Genomic DNA, 22,148 nt, shown 5'->3' on the forward strand with positions numbered 1-22,148 from the left:
TCAAAAAACAGAGGAGGCAAGTCCCAGATATACCCCCTAGAGAATGACAGGCCTTCATTAAAACCAAACACCCCCATTCATCTGGGTGAGCAAACAGCTGCTTCCGAGGTTCACCTGGGCAGGAGGATTTTCTTAATGCCAATTGGTACAAGGAGCTCAGAGTTGTTACATCAATCTAAAAAGTAAGGACAAGTGGACCTGGTAGCTGACCATAGAGGGACTAAGGTCCAGGCACTGTTAAATAATCAATGGAATTTCCTAAATGATGCGAGAGACCCGCAATTCATTGGCATCAAACAATCCAACAAACACCAAGGTCCTCTGAATTGATCAAAGGTCTTAGCTCTAATTGCAGAAATGTCCCCAATTACGACGATAGTGCACAAGTGGAAATTCCACTTGTGCACTATAGCCGATAGTGCACAAGTGGAATTTCCGGATGAGATAAACGAGACCTTAGCAATATTACATCTGCAAATTAATTGTGGAAGAGGCTGAATCTTTTATCATAATGGGTTTCAATGTGTTTCCATATTTCAAAAATACAGTGGCTGGATCCCTGAGAAGATGGAATAGTGGTGTGGGTGTGAATGAGCAGGGACCTATCAAACAAGGGTCAGACTGGAATGATAATTCAAGAATAAAAATCCTGAGCGGAAGTCCAACATCAAGAAGAGTGTCTGCAAAAGAGGACAATACAAAGCCTATGGATCATGACTGTGCTTGGCTGCTGGGGGTATTGATTCCATTTAACACATCTAATAGAGTCCAAAGGCTTCTTTAGTACACACCGTTTATGTCTGTTATCGTGGAACTCAAGAGGTTTCAACAGTATTACAAAACTGCTGTCTTACTCCCTCAATTTGCAATGCTATACGATAATATGCCTTCCGGAGGTTTGGCTTTCAGAAAAAACAATAATTGATAGTCACACGATCTTCATGCAAAAGGACATATAAGGGCACCCATATGGAGGCCTTTTGTTTGCAATTAAAAATGAGATGAAGATAAAGGCTTCATTGTAGTCAGACCAATGAGAGGATTGGCTGTTGCCCTTAGTGAGCATCGTTTCTCTGGCTTGGGCAGCATACGCCTCTTAAATGTATATAGAAACATATCTGTGGAGGAAGAAATGCAGGTCTTGCAAAATGTAAATAATATATACATTTCCTGGTTAGAGAGCGATGTAAAAAACAAGTGATTCTCGTGAGGGAACTGAATTGTATATACTTGGATGAATCAAAAGTCTCTGTAGACTTGGTTGCTGGGGAGACTCAAAACAAAAAGGAAAGTTCAACCTATGTAAGCAAATAGAAAAAAACACGGGGATAAATGAAACATGGTTAGGAACCGATGGGACATGTGCAGAGTGAATGGGAACATTCAGGGCGATATCCCCCAGAGGCAACATGGTTTGGAGACAGTAGTGATTCAATAATTGCTGATGTGTTTGCGAAAAGACAGATTTGAAAGCATTGCCCTACCATTGAGATCATTTTGACAGACCTTAGTGATCCTGGGATACTAACTTTACACTTAAACATACATAGCGATGAATTAGATAATGAGGTGGGGCCATCTCACATCATCGTGAATGCACAAGGTAATACAATATCAAACAGACCCATTTAAAAATCAATCTAAATAACAAGATTAAACAAACGTGGGACCGCTTGGATATAATTGGTAGGGCAGCAGTACGTGAGCCAACTTCCTTTTCGCTATTCTTAGAGTCCCTCAGGATGGAACCAGTGAAAATAAAGTTCTGCAGAGAAGATAATGTAAATGAGAAACATACTCACGTATTTTCCCTTCACCTCCAAGAGAAAAAAACAAGAGTTAAGAAGAGCAATACAATAAATAAACAAAACATGGCCTGGCGATTATGAACAGGCAACAGAGAGGAAAAAAGAATTGTAGCATCAATGTAAAACCTGGCTATACCACCACACGGACATAATGCTGATTAGGGATGGCCGCGCTATAAAGCAAACACTCAGCACTGTTTTGAGATTCATAAATCATCAAGGGGGTGGTGAAAAATATGCAAATAAATCCAATAGCAACAGGAGAATGGGAAGATCACTTAGGAAACCTGTTCAAATGCACCAAAGGGTCTCAATTGAATCTTGAATTAGGGAAATCTGAAAATTGGTGTTTTTCTATCTTCAGAGAGGATGTAGTGGACAAAATTCAGAAGTTAAAGAATTCTACAGCAGTAGGTCTGATGGGATCTCAACAGTAATACCTATTGGCTGATATATTGGTAACCCTCTTTGAAAAAACAAATCAAACTCTTAAGATGCTGTGCTCATGGCAATATGATATGGCATTTATAACTCGCCCATACACAAGTGTTTCAAGGTGCGACGAGGCAAGGGAGGGAAAACAGAGGGAAGAAAGAGACAGCGATCCTACTAATCCAGGTGACATTGAGATTGCGCAAGTGCAGGGGAGTGTCAATCTACATAAAGTGTCAGTGTCAATATACATTAAGTGTAGAAGTGCATAAGTGTATATGTCAATCTGCATAAAGGGGGTGAGAGACGTTCCGAGAATCTACCGCCCTACTGAACTGTTAGATACATACAGTAAGGTATATGTGTCACTCCTTTTAAAATAATTAAATAAATGGTCCATATTGACAAATGGGCTATCAAAATATCAGGTAGGATTCTGAGCCCAACATGGGTCTTCCCGTAATGGATTAATTATGACACTATTGCACACCAAAGCCATGGAGGCGGGAATAAAGATTTATTTTGCAAGTATCGACCTATCACCGGCATATGATACAATAAATCAGTCAACAATGTGGGCAAAACTATGTACCTGAGGTCTTCCAAGAGGACTATTAAAACTGCTGATAATGCGCCACACCCACACGCGTATACAAGTTAGATTGAATGCTAGAGGGGGCATCATCAAATGTTATCCCAGTGGGGAGAAAGCTCCCAAAGGGGTGTGTGCTGGTCAGTAAATTAAACGTATATATATCAGACCTAGGGGATCTGCTAGCCAGAGAAAGAGCATTTCCTCGGACGTTGGGAGAGCTAGTAATCCACTGGCCAGCGTTTGCAGATGATATACTAAACCCCTACTTTGCACGCTGCACAATAAAAAGGGACATACAATGGTCCATATAGGGAGTGAAATTAAAAACAGTAAAAGAACCAATACAGTTGGGCTTCCTGCAATAACAAGGACCAATGAATGCATAACAGCGAGTCGAGTAAGAGACAAAGTCGACCCTTATGTAGCGCAATTGATGAAAATCAAAACCATTGGTGTAGATTGTCCTTGATCACAGTTTTAAATTATTATAAACAAAAGATGGTTCTGGGATTGATATATGGTCTAGAATTTACCACTAGTTTGTATCCCTTAATTTTGGATATATTAGAGGTCATATATGGAGATTGGTTTTAGCCTTACCTCAATGTGTTCCGATAGCGGTGATTCGACAGGAACTAGGTTTACTATCCCAATCTGTTATTGTCAACTGGAAATGACTTCAACTGTATTGCCTAGAAACACTTGTGTACAGGCGTGTTATAAATGACTTATCATATCATATACCAAAATGATGGACCCTCCTGAGAGTACACTATGTAAGGACATTTTAGGAATACATAGGAATGTGACGTTGGGACCTCTAACAGAATTAATAGAGAAGTGTGAAAATACTGCACAAGACTCAAATTTGATGAATGGCCTCCTCACAGCACACCCAAATAAAGTAAAAATGGAATTGTGGAGCAGCGTTTGGGATTGATTCAACCAAGAGAAAACATATAAATTATATACAGGTTCTGCCCGGGAGGTTGAGAAATTCGGAACAATGCTGAGGTTTCTAGAGCTGTTCCCTTTTTCCTAAATTCAGACAGTTCCTAAGATTCTGGTTACATCTAATGTCCATGCAAATTAAAAGTTCAAAATCTGGCCATTTGATACAATGGCTACTATGTAGGTGGTGCGATACGGATAAAGTATTTGAAATCTTATACCACTTAATATTAAAATTCCCCACATTGGTAGAGCTAAGATTAAAATAGAGGACATTTGAACAACGTTTAGATACTTGTACAAGCAATCGGGAAACAAATGGAGTCAATGTGAATGTAGTTGATGAATCTGTTGGATTGTACTGTAAAGGAGTAATAATGTATAGACTTATGTATTGATTTCTTGTAAAAAGTAAAAGGTTCATAATGATCCAACCACGTAAATAGATAAATACAACCTTAAAAATATTCAGTTCCACACATGCATCACTGAAAACGCGTGCATGCTCAGAAGCAGTGCCACAAGAGAAAAAAAGACATCTATACCCATTTCTAAAATGCCTTTTAACTAGGGAATTGATTAATGCTCTCTCTCAAACACTTTGCTCTTAATCAGACAGCACACAAAGGCATAGTGTATATTAGAAATTCATGACCTGATCATCAGTGACAACATTAACCTACTCGTACTTAATGAAACCAGGTTGAATGAAGCCTCTGGCCCAACCCTCACCCTCTCTATCCCAGTAGGCTATACTATCTTTAGATAAGACCGTACCCTCCAGGGAGTTGAAGGGGTAGTTCTCATTGCCAGAGAGACTATTGCAATCAGAAGGATCGAAGGAGAACTTGGTGGTAACTGTGACTACCTCTTTCTTAAAATGAGTCTCTCCCCCAACTGTACCCTCACTCTCCATGTAGTCTATCGACCTCCTGGTCCAGGCTCAGACTTCCATGAAGCCCTGATTCATTCTCTATCAGACAATTTGAAAGAAAGTACTAAATCCATGCTCTTAGGAGATCTTAATTTAGGCCTTTATGACCCTAATGATGCACAGGCTTCTGCACTGAATAAAGCATTATCCACCGTAGGGTTCACTCAGGCTATCTCTGAGCCGATCCATATTAAAGGTCACACACTTGGCTGGGTGACCCACCATAACTGTTCTGTTCGGGTCACAGACATCACTCACATTCCATGGTCTGACCACCATTACGTGCAATAATAATAATAATTTGGCATTTATATTATTATTATTATTATTGCACCTAATGGTGGTCAGACCATGGAATGGGAGTGATGTCTGTGACCCGAACAGAACAGTTATGGTGGGTCACCCAGCCAAGTGTGTGTGACCTTTAATTTGACCTCAATACCTCTAAAGGTCCCCCCAAGCGAGTGACCCCACTCCCTGCTGCACTCACGAGAAGCTCTCATCAGCTGACGAAGGAAAAAATCACGCCCTACCTCACAGTTCTCGCCCTCCAGCCCCCCTTCTCCAGGGACCCAGAAACTCTTGCGAATGCCTTCAACTTGGCCATCACCCAAGAAGTCGAAGCAATTGCTCCACTCACCCTAAAGAAAGCCAAGCGATCTAAGCATTCCAATGCCTGTTTTTCTCAGGAGCTTCTGGAACTACGCACAATAAAAAGAGAGCTGTACTCTACCTGGAAAGCCAACTCTAATGACATCTCTAAGGCAGCTTTTAAGACCCTCTCTAAAGAATATAAAGCTGGCATAATCAAGGCCAAAGCCGCTTCCTTCAATACTAGAATAGCCAATGCAAATTCGGGGACGAAAGCCATTTTTGCCATTTTAAGAGCGTTGGAAAATTCGTCCACCTCGCTTAATACACTGCAAGCCAAAATCCTAGCTCATCAGCAGTCTCTTTCCCACCTAATAGCTGACCTTCACAGCAACATGTCCACTATAACCAATTCTGGTGAATTCATGCCATTTGATTTCAAGGATATGAGTGAAAACGAAGTCATTGGCCCTCATTACAACTCAGGTGTTAAGGGTTAACGCCACCGTTAACCCTCAACGCCTGATTCCCACCTTAACGCCTGCTTTTTGCAGGCGTTAAGTTCCATGGTGCTAAGGCACCTTGGTGCTAATTACGGCACCGTAATTTACAGTGCCGTAATTAGCGCCTTCCCCACTCCCATTATGCCCTATGGGGCAAAAATGGGAATGGGGAAGGGAAAATGGGAAATGGGGATTTACCGCCCCACTCACCTTGTAATGGGGCGGTAAATCCGCCATCCACCATGGTGTAAACGTAGTTTACACCATGGTGGTAAAGTTGGTGCACTTAGCACCTCAGTTGTAATGAGGGCCATTGCCTTTCTCAAATCCATGAAACCTACCTACTGTAAAGTGAATGCCTGCCCGGCTCAGCTCATCAAAGAATGTGCCCCTACCCATGCCCCTTTTCTCACAGCCTTTATTAATGCATCCTTCCAGTTTGGCCATGTCCTGACTGGCCTTAAGGAAACTTGGGTACGCCTGCTCCTTAAGAAACCCTCCCTTGACCCATTGGTCCCAGGAAACTATAGACCTATTACCACGGCCCCTTTTTTACTAAAAATCTTGGATAAAGCAGCCTACCTGCAAGTCCAAAAATTCCTTGAAGATAACCGTCTTCTAGGCCTCCATCATTCTGGTTTCCGTCCAGGTCACGGCACCGAAACTGCATTGTTAGACCTTAAAAATCAATTGGATGACCTTAGAGACGTATGCAAACCTGCACTCTTGCTGCTCCTTGATTTATCCACAGCATTTGACCTGGTGGACCACTAGACACTCTGCCACCATCTCTCCTCTGCAGCAAACGTCTCCCCAAAGGCCTTTGATTAAATCACCTTGGTACTTCATGAAAGGGCTATGAAACTCTTTTCTGACTCAACTTGTGCCCATCCAAGTCACACTAAATGCGGAGTCCCACAGGGCTCGCTCATCGTCTACCCTATATAACCTATTCACTAGGCCACTGTTCAATCTACTGGACTCAATGGGGATCTCATATAAGAACTAAGCTGATGACACCCAGGTACTTATCCCCCTCTCTGGTGATTACAAGTCCGACATGAACACCCTCAACTCCACATACTCAACCATCCAAACCTGGATGGCAGAAATCTGGTTGTGCCTCAATGGTGAAAAAAACGAACTTCTGTTAATTGGATCCCCAACCACCCTGGGTAAACTGGACAAACAATATAGTTTCTTTACTATTGACAACATACCCATCACTGAATCCTAAACAGATAAAACCTTGGGTGTCTACCTTGACTTTAACCTGACTATGAACAGACAGGTTAGTGCAATTTCCTCCTTCTCGGCATACCACTCCAAATTGCTAAATGCAGCCAGACCGTTCCTATCTCAACAGAACTGCCTTATCATTGCAAGAGCAATAATTGGCACAATATTGGATTATTGCAATCCCCTCTTTGTTGGGACTTCGGGCAAAAATATCTCTAAACTCCAAATGGTTCAAAATAATGCCCTTAGGGCCGCCACTGGTATCTCTAAAAAGGACCACATCTCTGAGGTCAGGAGGCAGGTTCACTGGCTCCCCGTTAAAGAGAGGATTATCTTTAAAACCCTCGCACTCACACATAAATGCATCCATGATTGTGCACCCGCCTACTTGGTCCAAAGAATAGATATTGTGGGATGTTTCAACCCACTCATCCAAGCCCTACAACAGTACTGTGCGGTGCTGGCCGCAGAAACATCAGAATGGCCACTGGAAAGCATGCTGCTCGCTCAAAACCAGCCAAAAATCGCGGTACAAACCGGAACAATAGGCTGCCACCCACTTCTGCCTATATTAGTGAGCACAGGAGGTCACTGCCTAAAACCACCAATGGGCAACACACACAGTAGCCTGGAACCACTTTGAAATAGCAATACTGATTGCCAAAAGCAACCCAGAGCTGTTTGGGAATTCATTTTCTTGATGTCAAACATTGCTAAAATCATGGCTCACAAAACAATTAAAAAGATCCCACCTCCTTGTTGGGGGGTCAACATCATTCTCCCACAAGAATCTACATGAGTCTGAGGTCCACAGTAGTGCATCCATATTTGAACAAAGTATATTTTGAGGATTGCTTACTGGTAAGGCAGCTGTCAAAAATGAGTGCAATACTGGTGCTTGACACTGACTGGCGCTAGCGATCTAAATTCTGACAGGAGACCTGTATTTCTGAAGCTAAACTGTAAACCTGAGTTAGCTGAGACTTCAAAAGGCTGGCTGTCCCCGGGAAGCCTTCACACCTAGTCTTCCCAGCAACAGCACAGGAAATCACATGGTCATGTAACCAGATGCAGAGTGGCAGCCTGATCTGCTGACCTCAGTCAAGACAATAGACTCTTTCAATTGAACAGAATATGCTGATTTGGGTGTGCCTGAGCAACTGCTGTGGGGGAAGGCAAGACATCTGATCTCTTTGAGTCAGTGCCAAACTTCTGGAGGCGGGGACAAACCAATGGGTGTACTGCAGTTGAGGCAAATGTATGTTTTATTAAATTGCTTATAAAATATTGTATCAAGCTTACAGAAATGTACAATTTGGAGATTCTTAATATGAAAAATTCACGCACAATCAGAGACTAAGCTGGACGCTGTGGGATGTTCTGAGGCCAAACCCCATAATTATTAATATTGTCACTGCTGTGTTTATGCTAGAAACTTCCAGTAATATGCGCAGAGAGGGTGTGTACCTCATGTACGATTTGATGCAAAATGAATATTGCGAAACCCATCAAAAGCGCAAAATGTTGTAATTTCTGAACCCAAGCTCGTAGAAACATGTGACTTGAACCGAACTGTACCTTAAGCAATCGGTCATGCAGTTTAGGTAATATTAACAAGTTGTGTATCTTGTAATTATGTGTTTTATGAAAAAGAAGATATGCTGTATGGACACAAAGGGGAGTGTTCTTTCTGTTAGCCATAAAGATGATACCTGATGACTCATTCTGACTCACTACTCCGTTCTCCAATCAGGTCACAGTAAATCCTTTAACCTATCAGGAACCTCAGAGGGTTTGGCATAGAAAGTCAGCCTTCCCGCCCCCTTTCAAAAGACATAAAAAGAGCCACTGAGACCCAGATAGACACACTCAATTTCTACTCTCCAACTGATTCCTGTGCAGCACTTTGCCAGACGACTTCAAACCCAGATAGATCCAGAGACCAGACTCTAGAACCCAGCTCTAGAACCTTAAGCAGGGGCCTAACCCAAAAGCTGAACTCTTCTCAGCAGGCCTCAGAATCCAGCAACCTAACTCAACTATTCAACACCCGGGTGAGCTGTTTGATTCTGGCTAGAACCCTGTGCCAGAACCATATCCAGACCCAGAAAGCAGGCTGTATCCAGACGCAGAAAGCAGAGCTGTATCCAGACCCAGACCAGAACGCCGTGCAGTGCCGATAGCAAACCCAGACCAGATCGCTGTGAGCACAACCAGTGCCAGAGACCGTCCGGTGGTGACAGAACCACAGCTCAAACCTGACCAGATCCGTGACGAGGTCCATTCCCTTCCAAAACTAGGAGTGAGTATCTAGAACTGTCCAGAACCCATCTCTTAGTTTAAAGTAATCTTATTCAAACCATTTCAACCTGTCCAGAACTGCATAGAAATTGTGTGTCCATCCTGTAATGTCAAAGCTGTAAAAGTGTCATCTGTCATTCTGAAATCTTGACTTCATTTCTGAAAATCTACCTCCACAAAAAAAACGTTGTATATTTTGAACCTTATGTCCTAGAAGCGAGATCTAACTGTCATTTTAAAGCTAAGAACCTAAGCTTTCCAACAAACCCAACCTTCTTACTCCTTATAGTTTTTCCGTAATCACGGTTTCCGCACTCTGAAAAAGTGCCTCGAATTGCAAGTTGGCTCAATTTCACCACTTGTAAAAATAGCTGCTTCTTGCTTTCCACTGCTGAAATTCGTTTTCAACCTGATAATCACTCCTGAATCATTGCTAGTTTTGACCTGAACTAATTCAAAGTAGCTATCACCTACCCTGAATCTCCTATAGGGAACTAAAATCATTTTTAGCATATTTCCACTTCATTGCAGTCACATTTAAAAGTATTTGGCCTGTGTTTTAAAATCATTCCTGTTTCTCTAAGCTTGCTGGGGGGAACGGGAACTGAACTGCTTCTGATTGTATTCCTGAAAACCTGTGTGCCCTCATTTCCATCTCTTCATATTGCATAGGGGGGGAGTCAGTTGTCACAAGGGAAAAAGTGATCATATTATCTCTTGTTGAATCCATATCGAGTTTTATTTCTGTGCCTGCATTCTTTCCATCTTGCATTTCCTTGAACCGTAAAAGTATTCTCTGTTACTTTATCCTTCCTATTCCTACTCCTTTCTGATTAAAGGGTGCGCTATTGTAATATTACCCAATACTGATCACTGTTCATATTCATAAGTGTGCTGTCAAATATTAATTTATTCATAAAAGTGTGATATATATATTGTTTAATTTTTCCAATAAACCTTTTAATTTGCAAAACAAACCTACTTCTTGGCTCAGTGAGGTCAGGGGGATTCAAAGAGAGGGGCGTGATATAAGGGTTTATCATCCAGATTTAAGAACTTGACATAAAAATATATGAATAAGGGCTTCCATTGGCCATCTCAAACTAGGCACTGACTTAGTTGGAGTGCTTGATTGAAGTCACTTACAAAGTGGGGGCTCGTAACGGGACGTCTGGATTAGATCTACCACTTGTGCAGCTTAATACAGTGTGCTAACTGACAGGATACATAAATCCGGTTGGATCACCATGCTGTGTTACGCTGTAAAAGCACTCCTCAAAGGAACGCTCTAAGGAAATGGTCTGTTTTACAAAATAAAATACTAACTTCTGTAAGTCAGTAAGGAAATCAATTTCCAGAATGATGACACTGGTAGACATCAAAATAGCGAGAGAGCACCTCTTACATAAGCTATTTGTGAGCAGTGAGTGGACTCAGCAGGACCAGACGGTGTGGTTGCAGGCAATCGCACCCCAGATCACTGCAACAGGGTCAGATATATGGAGAGATCAGGGTCCCTTACATGTGGCCCTGAGTGAGCTATACATGGCCCCTAAGGTCAGGGATGAGCACAACAAGATTGCCAGGGTAGCGGCAAATTTATATTTATATATGGGAGTCATACAGGACAAATGTGCGGAAGGCCAAGATTTGGCAAGTAGGCAACTGATGGCATTAGAGAAGGCCCAATCTGACCTGGTCTCTTCTGAGCAGAGGCTGCAGAGAAGCCAGGAGTCAGAAAACGAAAGTAGGCAGTATGTCATTAAATTCAAAGAGGACATGGGTATCCTGCAACAGGAAAGGGCAGACCAGGATACCAGAATTCTGGCCTTGTAGAAGGAGCATCAAGAAGGTTTGGACTCCTTACTGCAGAGCCAGAAAAAGCTGGAGCAACAGATAGATTTCAACAGGGCATGCACAAAGCAGGTAGCCACCCTGCAAAGCCAATTGGATAGAGAATAAGGAGAGCAACAAACTGATTTTGAAATACCTGGATACCCAGGCAGAGTTTGATGAGGAGCTCCAGAGAGCTGGTGCCTTTCAAAGGTAGAGGGACGACCTGGCGGCACAGATGCAGGCTCTTACACAGGAAAGGGATACCTTAGGCCAGGAAGTCTGCCACTTAAAAAAGAAAATGGAAGAAAATCACCTGGCCCTCCTGGGACTGGGTGATCTCCAAAAAGAGCATCAGAACTTGTTAGAGCACACCAGGAGGGTGGAAGATGCTCTGGCAAGAAAGGAGCAGGCCAGTAGGGACGGTACTCAGGGGGTAACCCTCCTGCAGCAAAGACTGGCCCAGTACTCCAAGACTAACCAGGAAGCACATAGAGAGAATGAAGCCTTCTGCCAGCACAATGATAGGCTCCAGCAGCAGGTAGCCATGCAGGAGAGACTGATAGAGTCTAGTAAGGCCTTGATTGAGGAACTGAAAGCGCAGGCTCTGGCAGGGCAACAGGGAGCAGGGGCTGACAGAGATGAGGTTCGCTGGGAAAGGGAAACACCTGAGCATAACCTCAGGAGCCCTAGTACAAGAGGCCTTCATCTCTCCCAGTCCTTGGACTCTGCCACCCCCGTGTCCCATGGCGCACATGAGCCCAGGGCCACGGGGATGGCAGATTACTATCCAGCCAAAAGTATGGGGCTCATAGGCCAGTACCTCCCAGGAATGAATGGGCGGGCATCCGGGTATGGACACCCAAGTACAGTGCAATTTAGTGGGGAACCCCAGGAGAATAGGCCCACTAAGGGCATCCTGAAAACCTCTGCCCAGTTAGGTCAGTGGGGGGTACCCATCAAATCCTGGCAGCAAAGAGGAATCTGAAGACTCCTCTGCGCGTCACAGGACACTGGAGACCAGGTCCCTACATTCTGCCAGCCATTCCCAGACTCGCAGAATCCGTGAAAACCTGGAAGATCAGACGGGCACCTCTGGGAGCAGTGCTTCTGAGTCAGAGGATGAATGGACCAGGGTTACCCAAACCAAGAAGGCCAATAAGGCAAAAGGGCCTTGCTTAAGGACCCCTTAAAACAGATCAAAGCAATAAGGAGCGTCCTCACTCCTTATCATAAGAACTCCAAGTATTCTGTTGGGAACACTTGGAGCTCTTTGAGCAAATGATGGAGACTTTCTATTTGAAAGACAGCAGTAGCTGCATTCAGTACGTAAAATGGACATTCTCCCCAGAATACTCCAGTTTCTTTGCGGGGCTGGAGGACCAGAATCATTCAGGATGGTCCACATATAGGGCGGCCATCTTGAAACACTTTTCTGTTCACAGAAATCCCCAAGAGGCTCGCAAGGCAGCCTACAATTTGCAATGTGGGGAGGATCAGGCCCCACAAGAATTTGTGCAGGAATTGAAGCATGCCTTTGCGCATACTACCAAAAGGGTGCGCACAGACAGCAAAGAATTTGTTAACACTTTTTTCCATGCCTTGCCCAAATACATCATGACCCAGCTAGTGAGAGATTTTCATGAGAAAAGGTCACTAGACTGGGTCATTGAACAGGCCACCCGAATCTATGAGGTGCAGAAACCCATAGAAAATAAAAGTAATGCTCAGAAAAACCCCAAAGCGACCAGCACCCCTGCTGCTGCTAAGGTGGCAGAGGTAAAGGTTGCCCCCATTTTGGATTTGGAGATGGGGGGCCTAAAAACTTGCCTGCTCAGAATAATTCCAAGCCCAGAAGGCCCTCGGGCCAGTCAGACAGGGAGTCAAGGAGGTAGCCCCACAAACGGGGTCCCTCACTCCCCTGAATATGTAAGTCCCCGCTACAAGGGAAACCGACCCATCCTGGGTTATGTGTGGACTCCTCAAGCCCAAGGGGGGGGATCCGGCCAAGCACCTAACCCAGGGAACTTCCCTCCTAACTTCCCCCAGGAGGGCAGAAATTCACCAAACCCTGGGCAGAACTTTTTCCCCAGGTATTCACCCAATTTCCAACCCCAAAATCATCCATCCTTCTTTCCCCACTTCCCTGAGCCTAGACCACCTAATCCGGGAGAGGGGAGGCCAAGGGTGGAGGGGTACCCAAATCTTCCTAACCCAGGGTACTACCAGAGAAGGGATAGCTACCCTTCCCGGGATCAGCCCAGGGGAGAAAACAGAACCCCGTATCAGCCTGAGCGGGTTTCACAGTTAGAGCGCCAGGTCCAAAACATGGCACAGGAGCTGGGTCGCATGCTAAGGGCTCAGCAGAACCCTCAGATGGGCATGCCAGCGCAGAATGCACCAAACTCTGGGCTCCAGAACAATGACAGTGGCAGCACCCCGATAACCCACCGGTTCCCAGGGAGGAGGCACAAGGGGAAGGAGGGTGTAAAGCCTTGGGCGAAGCTTCCTTCCCCACTTGTAAACAGCCCGTGGAAACCCAGGAACTGGAAACACAATCTCCTACTCCTGAAGGTCTGCCACCCAAGGAGCAGAGAGGAGGTAGGAGAAACAAAGGACCCAAACAGACCCACTTTGAGGAGGAGGTACAGATCTACCAATTTGAGGGAGAGGGATCCTCAGAGCATCCTGGGAAAAGGATCTTATTGTCATGATCTCTGTTTCCAAAAGATCAGGACTTGCCCGACTCCCTTGGAAGCAGACCCATAACCCCGGTTCCGAGTGCCAGCCAGTCCCAATTGGGACCTTTTGGATCCTGTCCTGGCGCCAGTGGCACCAGGCTCATAAAGATGCCCAGTCCCAGCGCTGGAAGCGCCGGGCTTATAATGCTTAGGTGGACTTACCTGCAGCAGACCATGCTGCTTACTTACCTGCCAGTTGAACCCCTGATTCTCTTCTATTTGGGACTACTTTTCCTGTTGGGTGGGGCAGGAGCCACTCCCTAGGTTCAGAACACTGGAACTCTTCTGGAAAGCAGGAACTCTTTTCTTACCTAGGCGTGGCTGTGGAAGGAGACACTTAAGCACTACAGGAGGCTATTTAAACCACACCCGATGGATGAATCTTGCTTTGCGTTATTCTGCATTCTCTGCAGCAGAACGCTCATCGTGTCTTCTGATCCTGGGCCTAAGGGATCAAAGGCTTACCATCCTGGAATCCAGTCTTCAGCAGCACCTGTAAAGACAAAGAAAGAACAGGTTAGCACTACGGTCTTCAGTGGCAGCGCATCTCTTACCTGGTCCATCGGCTGTCACCAACGCCTCGCGCTGCATTCCGGCATCTGAAAGACAAAGGCTTACCTACTCTTCGCATGCTCTGGAGGTCTTCGCACTGCATTCCGGCATCTGAAAGACAAAAGCTTACCAGCTCTTCGCACGCTCCGGAGGCCTTCGGCGCTGCATCCCGCATCTGAAAGACAAAAGAAGGTGCGTTTAAAGACATTGGGCAACTTTATTACTCACGTGCCATTACTCCTTCCCACGCCGAATCCAGTGGGTATTCCAGCACCCTTCAGCTTCTCTAAAGCTCCGAACTTGTACCTGCAAGATAAAAGGGACAGTTAGTGCGCATCGTGAAGCAGGCTACAAGCGCTTACTTACGTGCTTCCAGGCGCTTCTATTCCTCACGCGGGTTCGATCCTCAACTCTCATCAGCCCGCCATCTGCCATCGCCGGAACCCTGCAAAACAAGAGATATCATTACAAAAGACTTTTAAGACATTTGAAGTGCCCAGAACTTACCGTTCGTGCAGTTAACGATGGACAGCAGTCCTCTGAGGTCAAGAGGCCTGCACCCTTATCCAGTGAAGAAACTGGTTACGGCACCCTGCCCCGAGGCAGATGGAGAGCTCGGCGTTCACTTACCTAAGGTGAGGGTTTTAACCTTTGGGGTTCTACAGGAGAAGAGAAAGGGAAGAGGAGAGAGGCACCCAATAACCCCAGTTCATTAATCCCATATTTTCTATCTGCAGACATCTTACTCTTCGAGTCGGACATACAGTGCACAGAGGTCCAGTCCAAAGAGCCAACCATGTGTTACACATCACCTTTGAAGATACGGCATTCACCCAGTCAAGACCGGCGCCTCTGCGGGAATTAGGTGAGTGTTACACTTCTCCTTCAGAGATGGGGGAACTCCTCCCAAGGAAACATGGGTCCCAAGGGATTCACATCCAGACTGGGTAGATGTGGGGACTGAGCTAGCGCCGCCCATCATCTCATCCCAGAACCAACAGCATCAAAATCCCCTGGTTCAAACCCATTCTGGTGACTGCCTCCAAAAAGTGGGGGGGGCGGCCCAGAACCGGAACCAGGGGAATGCAGAACGTCTCCTATTTCTAGTTGCCAACTTTTTCTTCCCAAGACTCTCCACAGAATTCTGCCCAAATCTCTTCTGAGGAGAAGGAGGGAAGATACTATGCCCCGGTACAAGTACAGGGGCAGGGTACAATTTTGGGACTGGTGGACATGGGATCCCAAGCTACCCTTCTGTGCAAAAAGGCCTTTGATGAACTAAATGCAGGGAGGGGGGAGAATTACCAAATTCCTCTCACCTCCCTTTCTGGACAACTTCTGAACTTTGATGGGGAGGAAATTCCTGTCTAGGGGACTGCAGATTTGGACATTAAAATTGGGCGACACAAGGTGAAACACCTGGTCATAGTAGTGACTCCAGAGGGCACCCCTTGTTTACTAGGGAATGACCTCCTGAGAAGGTTGTCACCCCTAATAGATTGCGTAAACAAGGTCCTCTGGACCCAGACTAACCGACCAAGAAAATTGAAACAGAGTGTCAACCATGTTAGTTTAAACTGCACATGCTCCAGACGTGACAGTAATAGCAGTAGGACAATAGACTGGTGATGGGGGGTCCTCTCTATTTCTGAAAATCAACTTTCCTTCCAGTTTAAGGTGGTATTCCACACTGGAAGGAAACACTCTGAAATTCTTTACCAGTCCACAATCAGACATTCCCACTCCTATAGTCCAGAAAGAGGTGTAATCAGCTCAGAGCCTGGCTGATATTCAACAAATTGGAGAGCAGTTGTTCATCCCTGTTCAGTTAAATGATGGGAAGGACTCTGTTCTCGCCCGAGTGTGTGTGAACAACGGTAAGAGCTTCATCAGCGAAGCCATGTTCTGCCAACTCCCAAAAGATCCAACCATTCCCACATTCAAACTGATAGACAAATGGGAAATGGATCTGGAAACACCCAATTCCAAACCTCTCCTGCCAAGCCGGTGTATGCTCAAAATCTCCATTGCCAACAAGAGCATAGTCCATAATTGTTGGGTCGTGCGAGACGTCACTGCCGCTTTTTACTAAGGCAGTGACATTCTCAATCGCTTTGCCATTAGTTTGGACCTAATAAACTTCAAAGCTTGGTCCCGATTAGCGGATAATCCCATGGGCTTTGATGATCCAGAGAAAGCATTTAGGTCAGCTCAATTGCTACCTTATGTTATGTTATGTTATTTTGCACTTATATAGCGCCTTATATACCATTGGTATGGTCTGAAGGCGCTGGTAGGGTGAACGCCCTTGGGAACCGAAGTTCAGGTCAGTAGAGAGAGTAGGGAGAGTCAACGGCGCATGTGCGCACCGGGTATGTGTGCAGCTCATGCGGTATTCGTTAAATAGCTGCTTCTTAGCGGTATGTGTGGTGGTTGCGGTCAGGGGTATGTGTTCGTTCTGGCAGGATTTATCCAGACCGACTGTGGCTGCGTTAGGCCTGAGGAGAACGCCTGGCTGGGGGGTGTGTAACCAGCAGTGTTTACTTAGAGTGATGGGGAGTGAGCGGGATGTGTTGGTATGAGAACAGTTATACCGATTGGTGTCATAGTATCTCTGTGTCTAGTTGAGTGGTGGTGTAAAGAAGAGAGTAAGCATGGGGTGTGATATGATGGGTTAGATGCTCTTTCATACGTTCTCTGCATTCCAGACCATACTATGTACGTCGCGCAGTTCTATGCGCTTCTGTCCGTTCTATGGACTTTTATTCATTCCATGCGTCCCCGTCAGTGCAACACACTCCGATCTGCTCGATGCATTCATGCATTCCAGTCCGCTCCGCGCGCTCCTGACTGCCCCACGCATGCACTCCTGTCTGCCCCTCGCATACACCCTGTCTGCGCCTGTACTTCGCATTCACCCACCATGAGCAGTCACCCGCTCCCTGCATTCTCCCACTCCCGGCACTCACCACTCACCAGCTCCCTGCACTCACAAGCTCTGCACACTCATCCACTCTATGCACTCATGCTTTCCTCGCATTCAACATTAGTGAGCCCCTTTGAGTCATTTGTTAGTACGCAGTAGTCCAGTTCTATAAATTAATTTGCTCTCTAACCTCATCCGCTCTATAACCTCATCCGCTCTATAACCTCATCCGCTCTATAACCTCATCCGCTTTACACGCTCCCCCACTCTACACGCTCCCCAACTCTACACGCCCCCCACTCTACACGCTCCCCCACTCTACACCGCCCCACTCTACAAGCCCCCCACTCTACACGCCCCCCACTCTACACTCCCCCCACTCTACACGCTCCCCCACTCTACACGCTCCCCCACTCTACACGCTGCTCCACTCTACACACTCATACGTTCTGTGCAATCATCAGTTCAACATTCGCTTCTCTGTATTTATGCCCTCATCTGCCATACGCGCTCGTCTGGTATACATACCCAACCATTCTACATGCTCATCCGCTTATCATGTTCATCCATTCTATACCTTCATCCGATCCACATACTCATTCGATTTACACACTTGTTTGATCTATGTAGTCATATTCTTCCACTTAGTGCATTCAACTGTTTACACTCAACCACTCTACACACTCGGGCGCTTAACATGTTTATCCATTCTATACACTTATCCGATGTACTTACTCATTCGATTTACACATTTATCCAATCTATATAGTCATCTGTTCTTCCACTCATGCATTCTTTCATTCAGTGCATTCATATGTTCACACGCTTCATCCATTATAACTATTTCATCGATGTTATTCACTTCGTTCCCTCCACGTGCATTATGTGCATTTCAGCAGTTTACATCTCCTTACTGTTTCCATATGATTTATTCTTATTATCCACCTCACTGTTTTGATCTACTTTACTTGTTTAATTCTGTTTGTCTTTCTAGTTTATATTCGGGGTTGTCAGCTGTCCATTTCTCGTCTCAGGTAGTTTGATGGGTTGGTGTCGTTGAGATGCTGTTTGTCTGTTTGGGTTAGTTTGGTTACCGGTTGGTTTTAGGGGAAGAGCTAGGTTTTCAGCAGTTTGCGGAAGGATGTTAAATCGTCAGTTTGGCGGATGTGGGGTGGGAGTGAGTTCCACAGGGTGGGGGCCAAGGCTGAGAATGATGATCCGCCTAATCTGACTGACTTTGTCTTAGGTATGACTAGGAGGCCGGCTGAGCTTGATCTTAGGGTGCGAGGGGGGTGATATGGTTTTAGTTTGTTTTGAAGATATTGAGGTCCGGTTTTATGCAGTGCTCGATGGGAGATGCATAAGGTTTTAAAAGTCACCTTTCGGGCTACTGGAAGCCAGTGCAGCGTCATAAGGGCTGGGGAGATGTGGACTCTTGGGCCGAGCACAAGCAGCAATTTGGCTGCCGCGTTTTGTGCCCTTTGGAGTTTATTCAGTTGGTACGCGTGGAGTCCGAGGTATAGGGGGTTTGCATAGTCCAGTCTTGACATAACGATTGATTGCACCACTGAGAGTCTGTTAGGAAAGGAGAGATATGGAAGGATGCGCCTAAGGGTTTTAAGGTGGTAGTGGCAGGATTTTTAGACATTGTTGACTTGGCGCGAGAGTGTTAGGTCGGAGTCAAGGATGCATCCAAGATTTTTCACTGATTTGCAGGGGGTCGGTGAGCTGCCCATGGCGGGTGGCCAGGGTAGAGGTTGCAGAAGAAGGTCGGAGTTGCCACATACCATGAATTCAGTTTTGGAGGGGTTTAATAAGGGGTGGCTTTTGGTCATCCAGAGTTCTATGTCGAGGAGGCAGGAGGCCAGGTCAGGTCGGGAGTTGGGATTTGAGTTCATTAGTTTTAGAATTAGTTGAGTGTCGTTGGCGTAGTTGTAACACAGGATGTTGTGTGAACGAGCTATTGGATGGAGGGTGATCGAGTAGAGATTGAACAGGAGTGCAGATAGGCATGCTCCTTGTGGGACTCCGGTGTCGACTGGTCGGGCTTGGGAGGTATAGGTGGAGAGTACTGTTATTTGGTACCTATCTTTGAGGAATGAAGCGATCAATTTAAGAGCGGTTCCACGAATTCCTAGGGAGTGGAGGCGGTCTAGGAGGATTGAGTGATTGATTGTGTCAAAGGCAGCGGATAGGTCAAGAAGGATTAGTGTCGCGCATCCCGCGGAGCCTGCCGTCATTTTAAGGTCATCCCAGATTGAGGTTATGGTGGTTTCAGTTCCGTGACTGGCTCTGAAACCTGATTGTGCAGGGTCTAGGAGATTGTTGGCTTTGACAAAGGCATTCAGTTAGGAGTAGGCGGTTCGGTCAATGAGTTTTGCAAGGAATCTGGTGTTTGAGATGGGGCGGTAGTTTTTGGGCTGGAGAGGGTCGAGAGAAGGTTTTTTAATTAGTGGTTTAACATGAACCGTTTTGAATGAGTCAGGAAAGATACCAGCAGAAAGGGAGGCATTTTTTTTTTAAACCTCTTTTTATTATTCAGCGTGGCAGCAAAACACAAGCGAACAGCGTCAGGCAGTACAATATGAATACAGTATACATAATGTAGGTGCACAGAGGTTACTTCACATAGTAACACAATCAATGGGTACAATCACAGCATGGAGTGGGCAACAGAAGACTGTGATAGGGGAGAGGACCCGAGCAGGTGGGGGGAAGTAGGCAGGGGGGGAGGTATCCGGTGTCGCGATTAGATCGGACATGTAACAGCGGAACCTGAGCCAGACATTCCTAGGCCTGGAGTGGGTGGGTTGCATATGGGACCAGGCTTCCTCAGAGTCCGAGGCCCATGTGACCGCTCTCAGCCATTGGGCGTGTGTGGGAGGTGAGGGGCGAAGCCAGCAGAGCAGGATGGAGCGTACCGCGAGTAGCAGGCAGAGGCTGGCTAATTTTTTGGAATCCTGGGAGAGGCCTGGGAGGTCATGAAAGAGGCATACCACCGGGGAAGGAACAACGGGATGGTCGAGCACAGCAGACACTGTTGAGCAAACTGCCTCCCAAAACTGTGAGAGGCGAGGGCAGGACCAAATCATGTGAATGTAGTCGGCATCGTCCCGGCAGCATCTAGGACAGCTGGAAGGGTGATCCCTGGACATTCGATGTAGTCTGATCGGGGTGTAGTGAAACCTATGTAGTCCTTTGAACTGAATGAGTTTAAGCCGGGAGTTGAAGGACACTCGATGTGTGCGCTCGCATAGATGTGCCCAGCGCTCATCCGACATTTCAACACCAAGGTCTACCCCCCACACACGCTTCAGTTTGGCGAAGTCTGGGACAGATCTGGATTGTAACATCGTGTATAACCTGGAGATTTTACCCCTTGTGGGCCCAGGGGAGGTGAGCTCCTCAATAGCAGGGTTGTCCGGTGGCAACGCGGGGAACGTTTGATAATTACGCTTGAGGGTCCTGCGGAGGGATGCGTATTGAAGCCATACACTTTGGCTACTCCTCAGGGGCAACGGGAGATCGGGCCATTCAACAAATATACCCTGGTCAAACACATCACGCAACAACTCGTAGCCTGCGTCCGCCCAGCGACGGACCGTGCCTGGTGAGACCCGCGGGACCCCCGGGAGGAAATTCCAGAGAGGGAGGTTGCCGTGGAAGGCGTAAGTAGTTTTGACTAGCCTCCACATCTTCGCTAATGCGATGGACGTGCAGGCGACCGGGCTCTGTGAGTCCAGTGCCAAGGGAGCGGGTTGTATCACCAAGGAGCGGATGTCACGGTCACAGACCGCAAGCTTCTCGAGTCGGACATGCGGGGGAGGGTCCATTGTATTAAACCAGTGAGAAGTATATTGGATTTGGGATACCAGCCAGTATTTGAGGAAGTCAGGGGCACCGAAGCCCCCGTTAGACATGGGAGTAGACAGGGTATCAATTTTTAGGCGGATCGCACCCGAGTGCCAGAGAAAGGAATTCACAGTACGGGTCAAGTCACGGAAGAAGCCCCCCCTGGCCACAAGGGTATGTTAGTGAACATGTAAAGCAACTGGGGCAACACCACCATCTTCAACAGCCCTATCCTGCCTGCCAGGGAGATCGGGAGCTTGTCCCAGACCCGGACCTTAGCCGTCAGGTGTCTGAGTTACTTCTGATAGTTTTCCTGGAAGGTCAGCACCTGCTGGCGCGTTACCACTATTCCCAAGTAGGTAAATGTGGATTGAGCCCATGTGAAGCCAAAGGTGTCAGGAGGAGGGAGAGTGCCTTCCGTGAGTGGGAAAAGAGTGGATTTCGAGCAATTCACTTTAAGGCCAGAGATTCGACCAAACTGAATGATGTCCTCCAGTATTGGGGGTAAGTTGATGGAGGGAGAACGCACAAACAACAATGCGTCATCCGCATATAGGGACACTATGTCCGACTGGCCCGCAGTGCGGAGGCCTCTATGAGCGTGGAGTTGGCGGAGCATATCAGCGAAGGGCTCTATTGCTATAGCGAAGATCAAGGGAGACAAGGGACACCCCTGTCTCGTCCCCCTGGCGATCTCAAAGAGGGGGGAGCATTGGTCGTCGGTGCGGACCCTGGCCACAGGGGAAGAGTAAAGCAATCTGACCCAGGAGAGAAAGGAGGGGCCGAATTTGCAACTCTCGAGAACCCGCCATAGGTACCTCCAAGAAACCGAGTCAAACGCCTTTTGCATGTCGAGGGTGACAGCCACTGCATGCGTCTCGGGACTGATT

The sequence above is a fragment of the Ambystoma mexicanum genome, chromosome 3q, assembly GCF_040938575.1.
Source record: "Ambystoma mexicanum isolate Mex_15411 chromosome 3q, UKY_AmexF1_1, whole genome shotgun sequence".
Lineage (NCBI taxonomy): Eukaryota > Metazoa > Chordata > Amphibia > Caudata > Ambystomatidae > Ambystoma > Ambystoma mexicanum.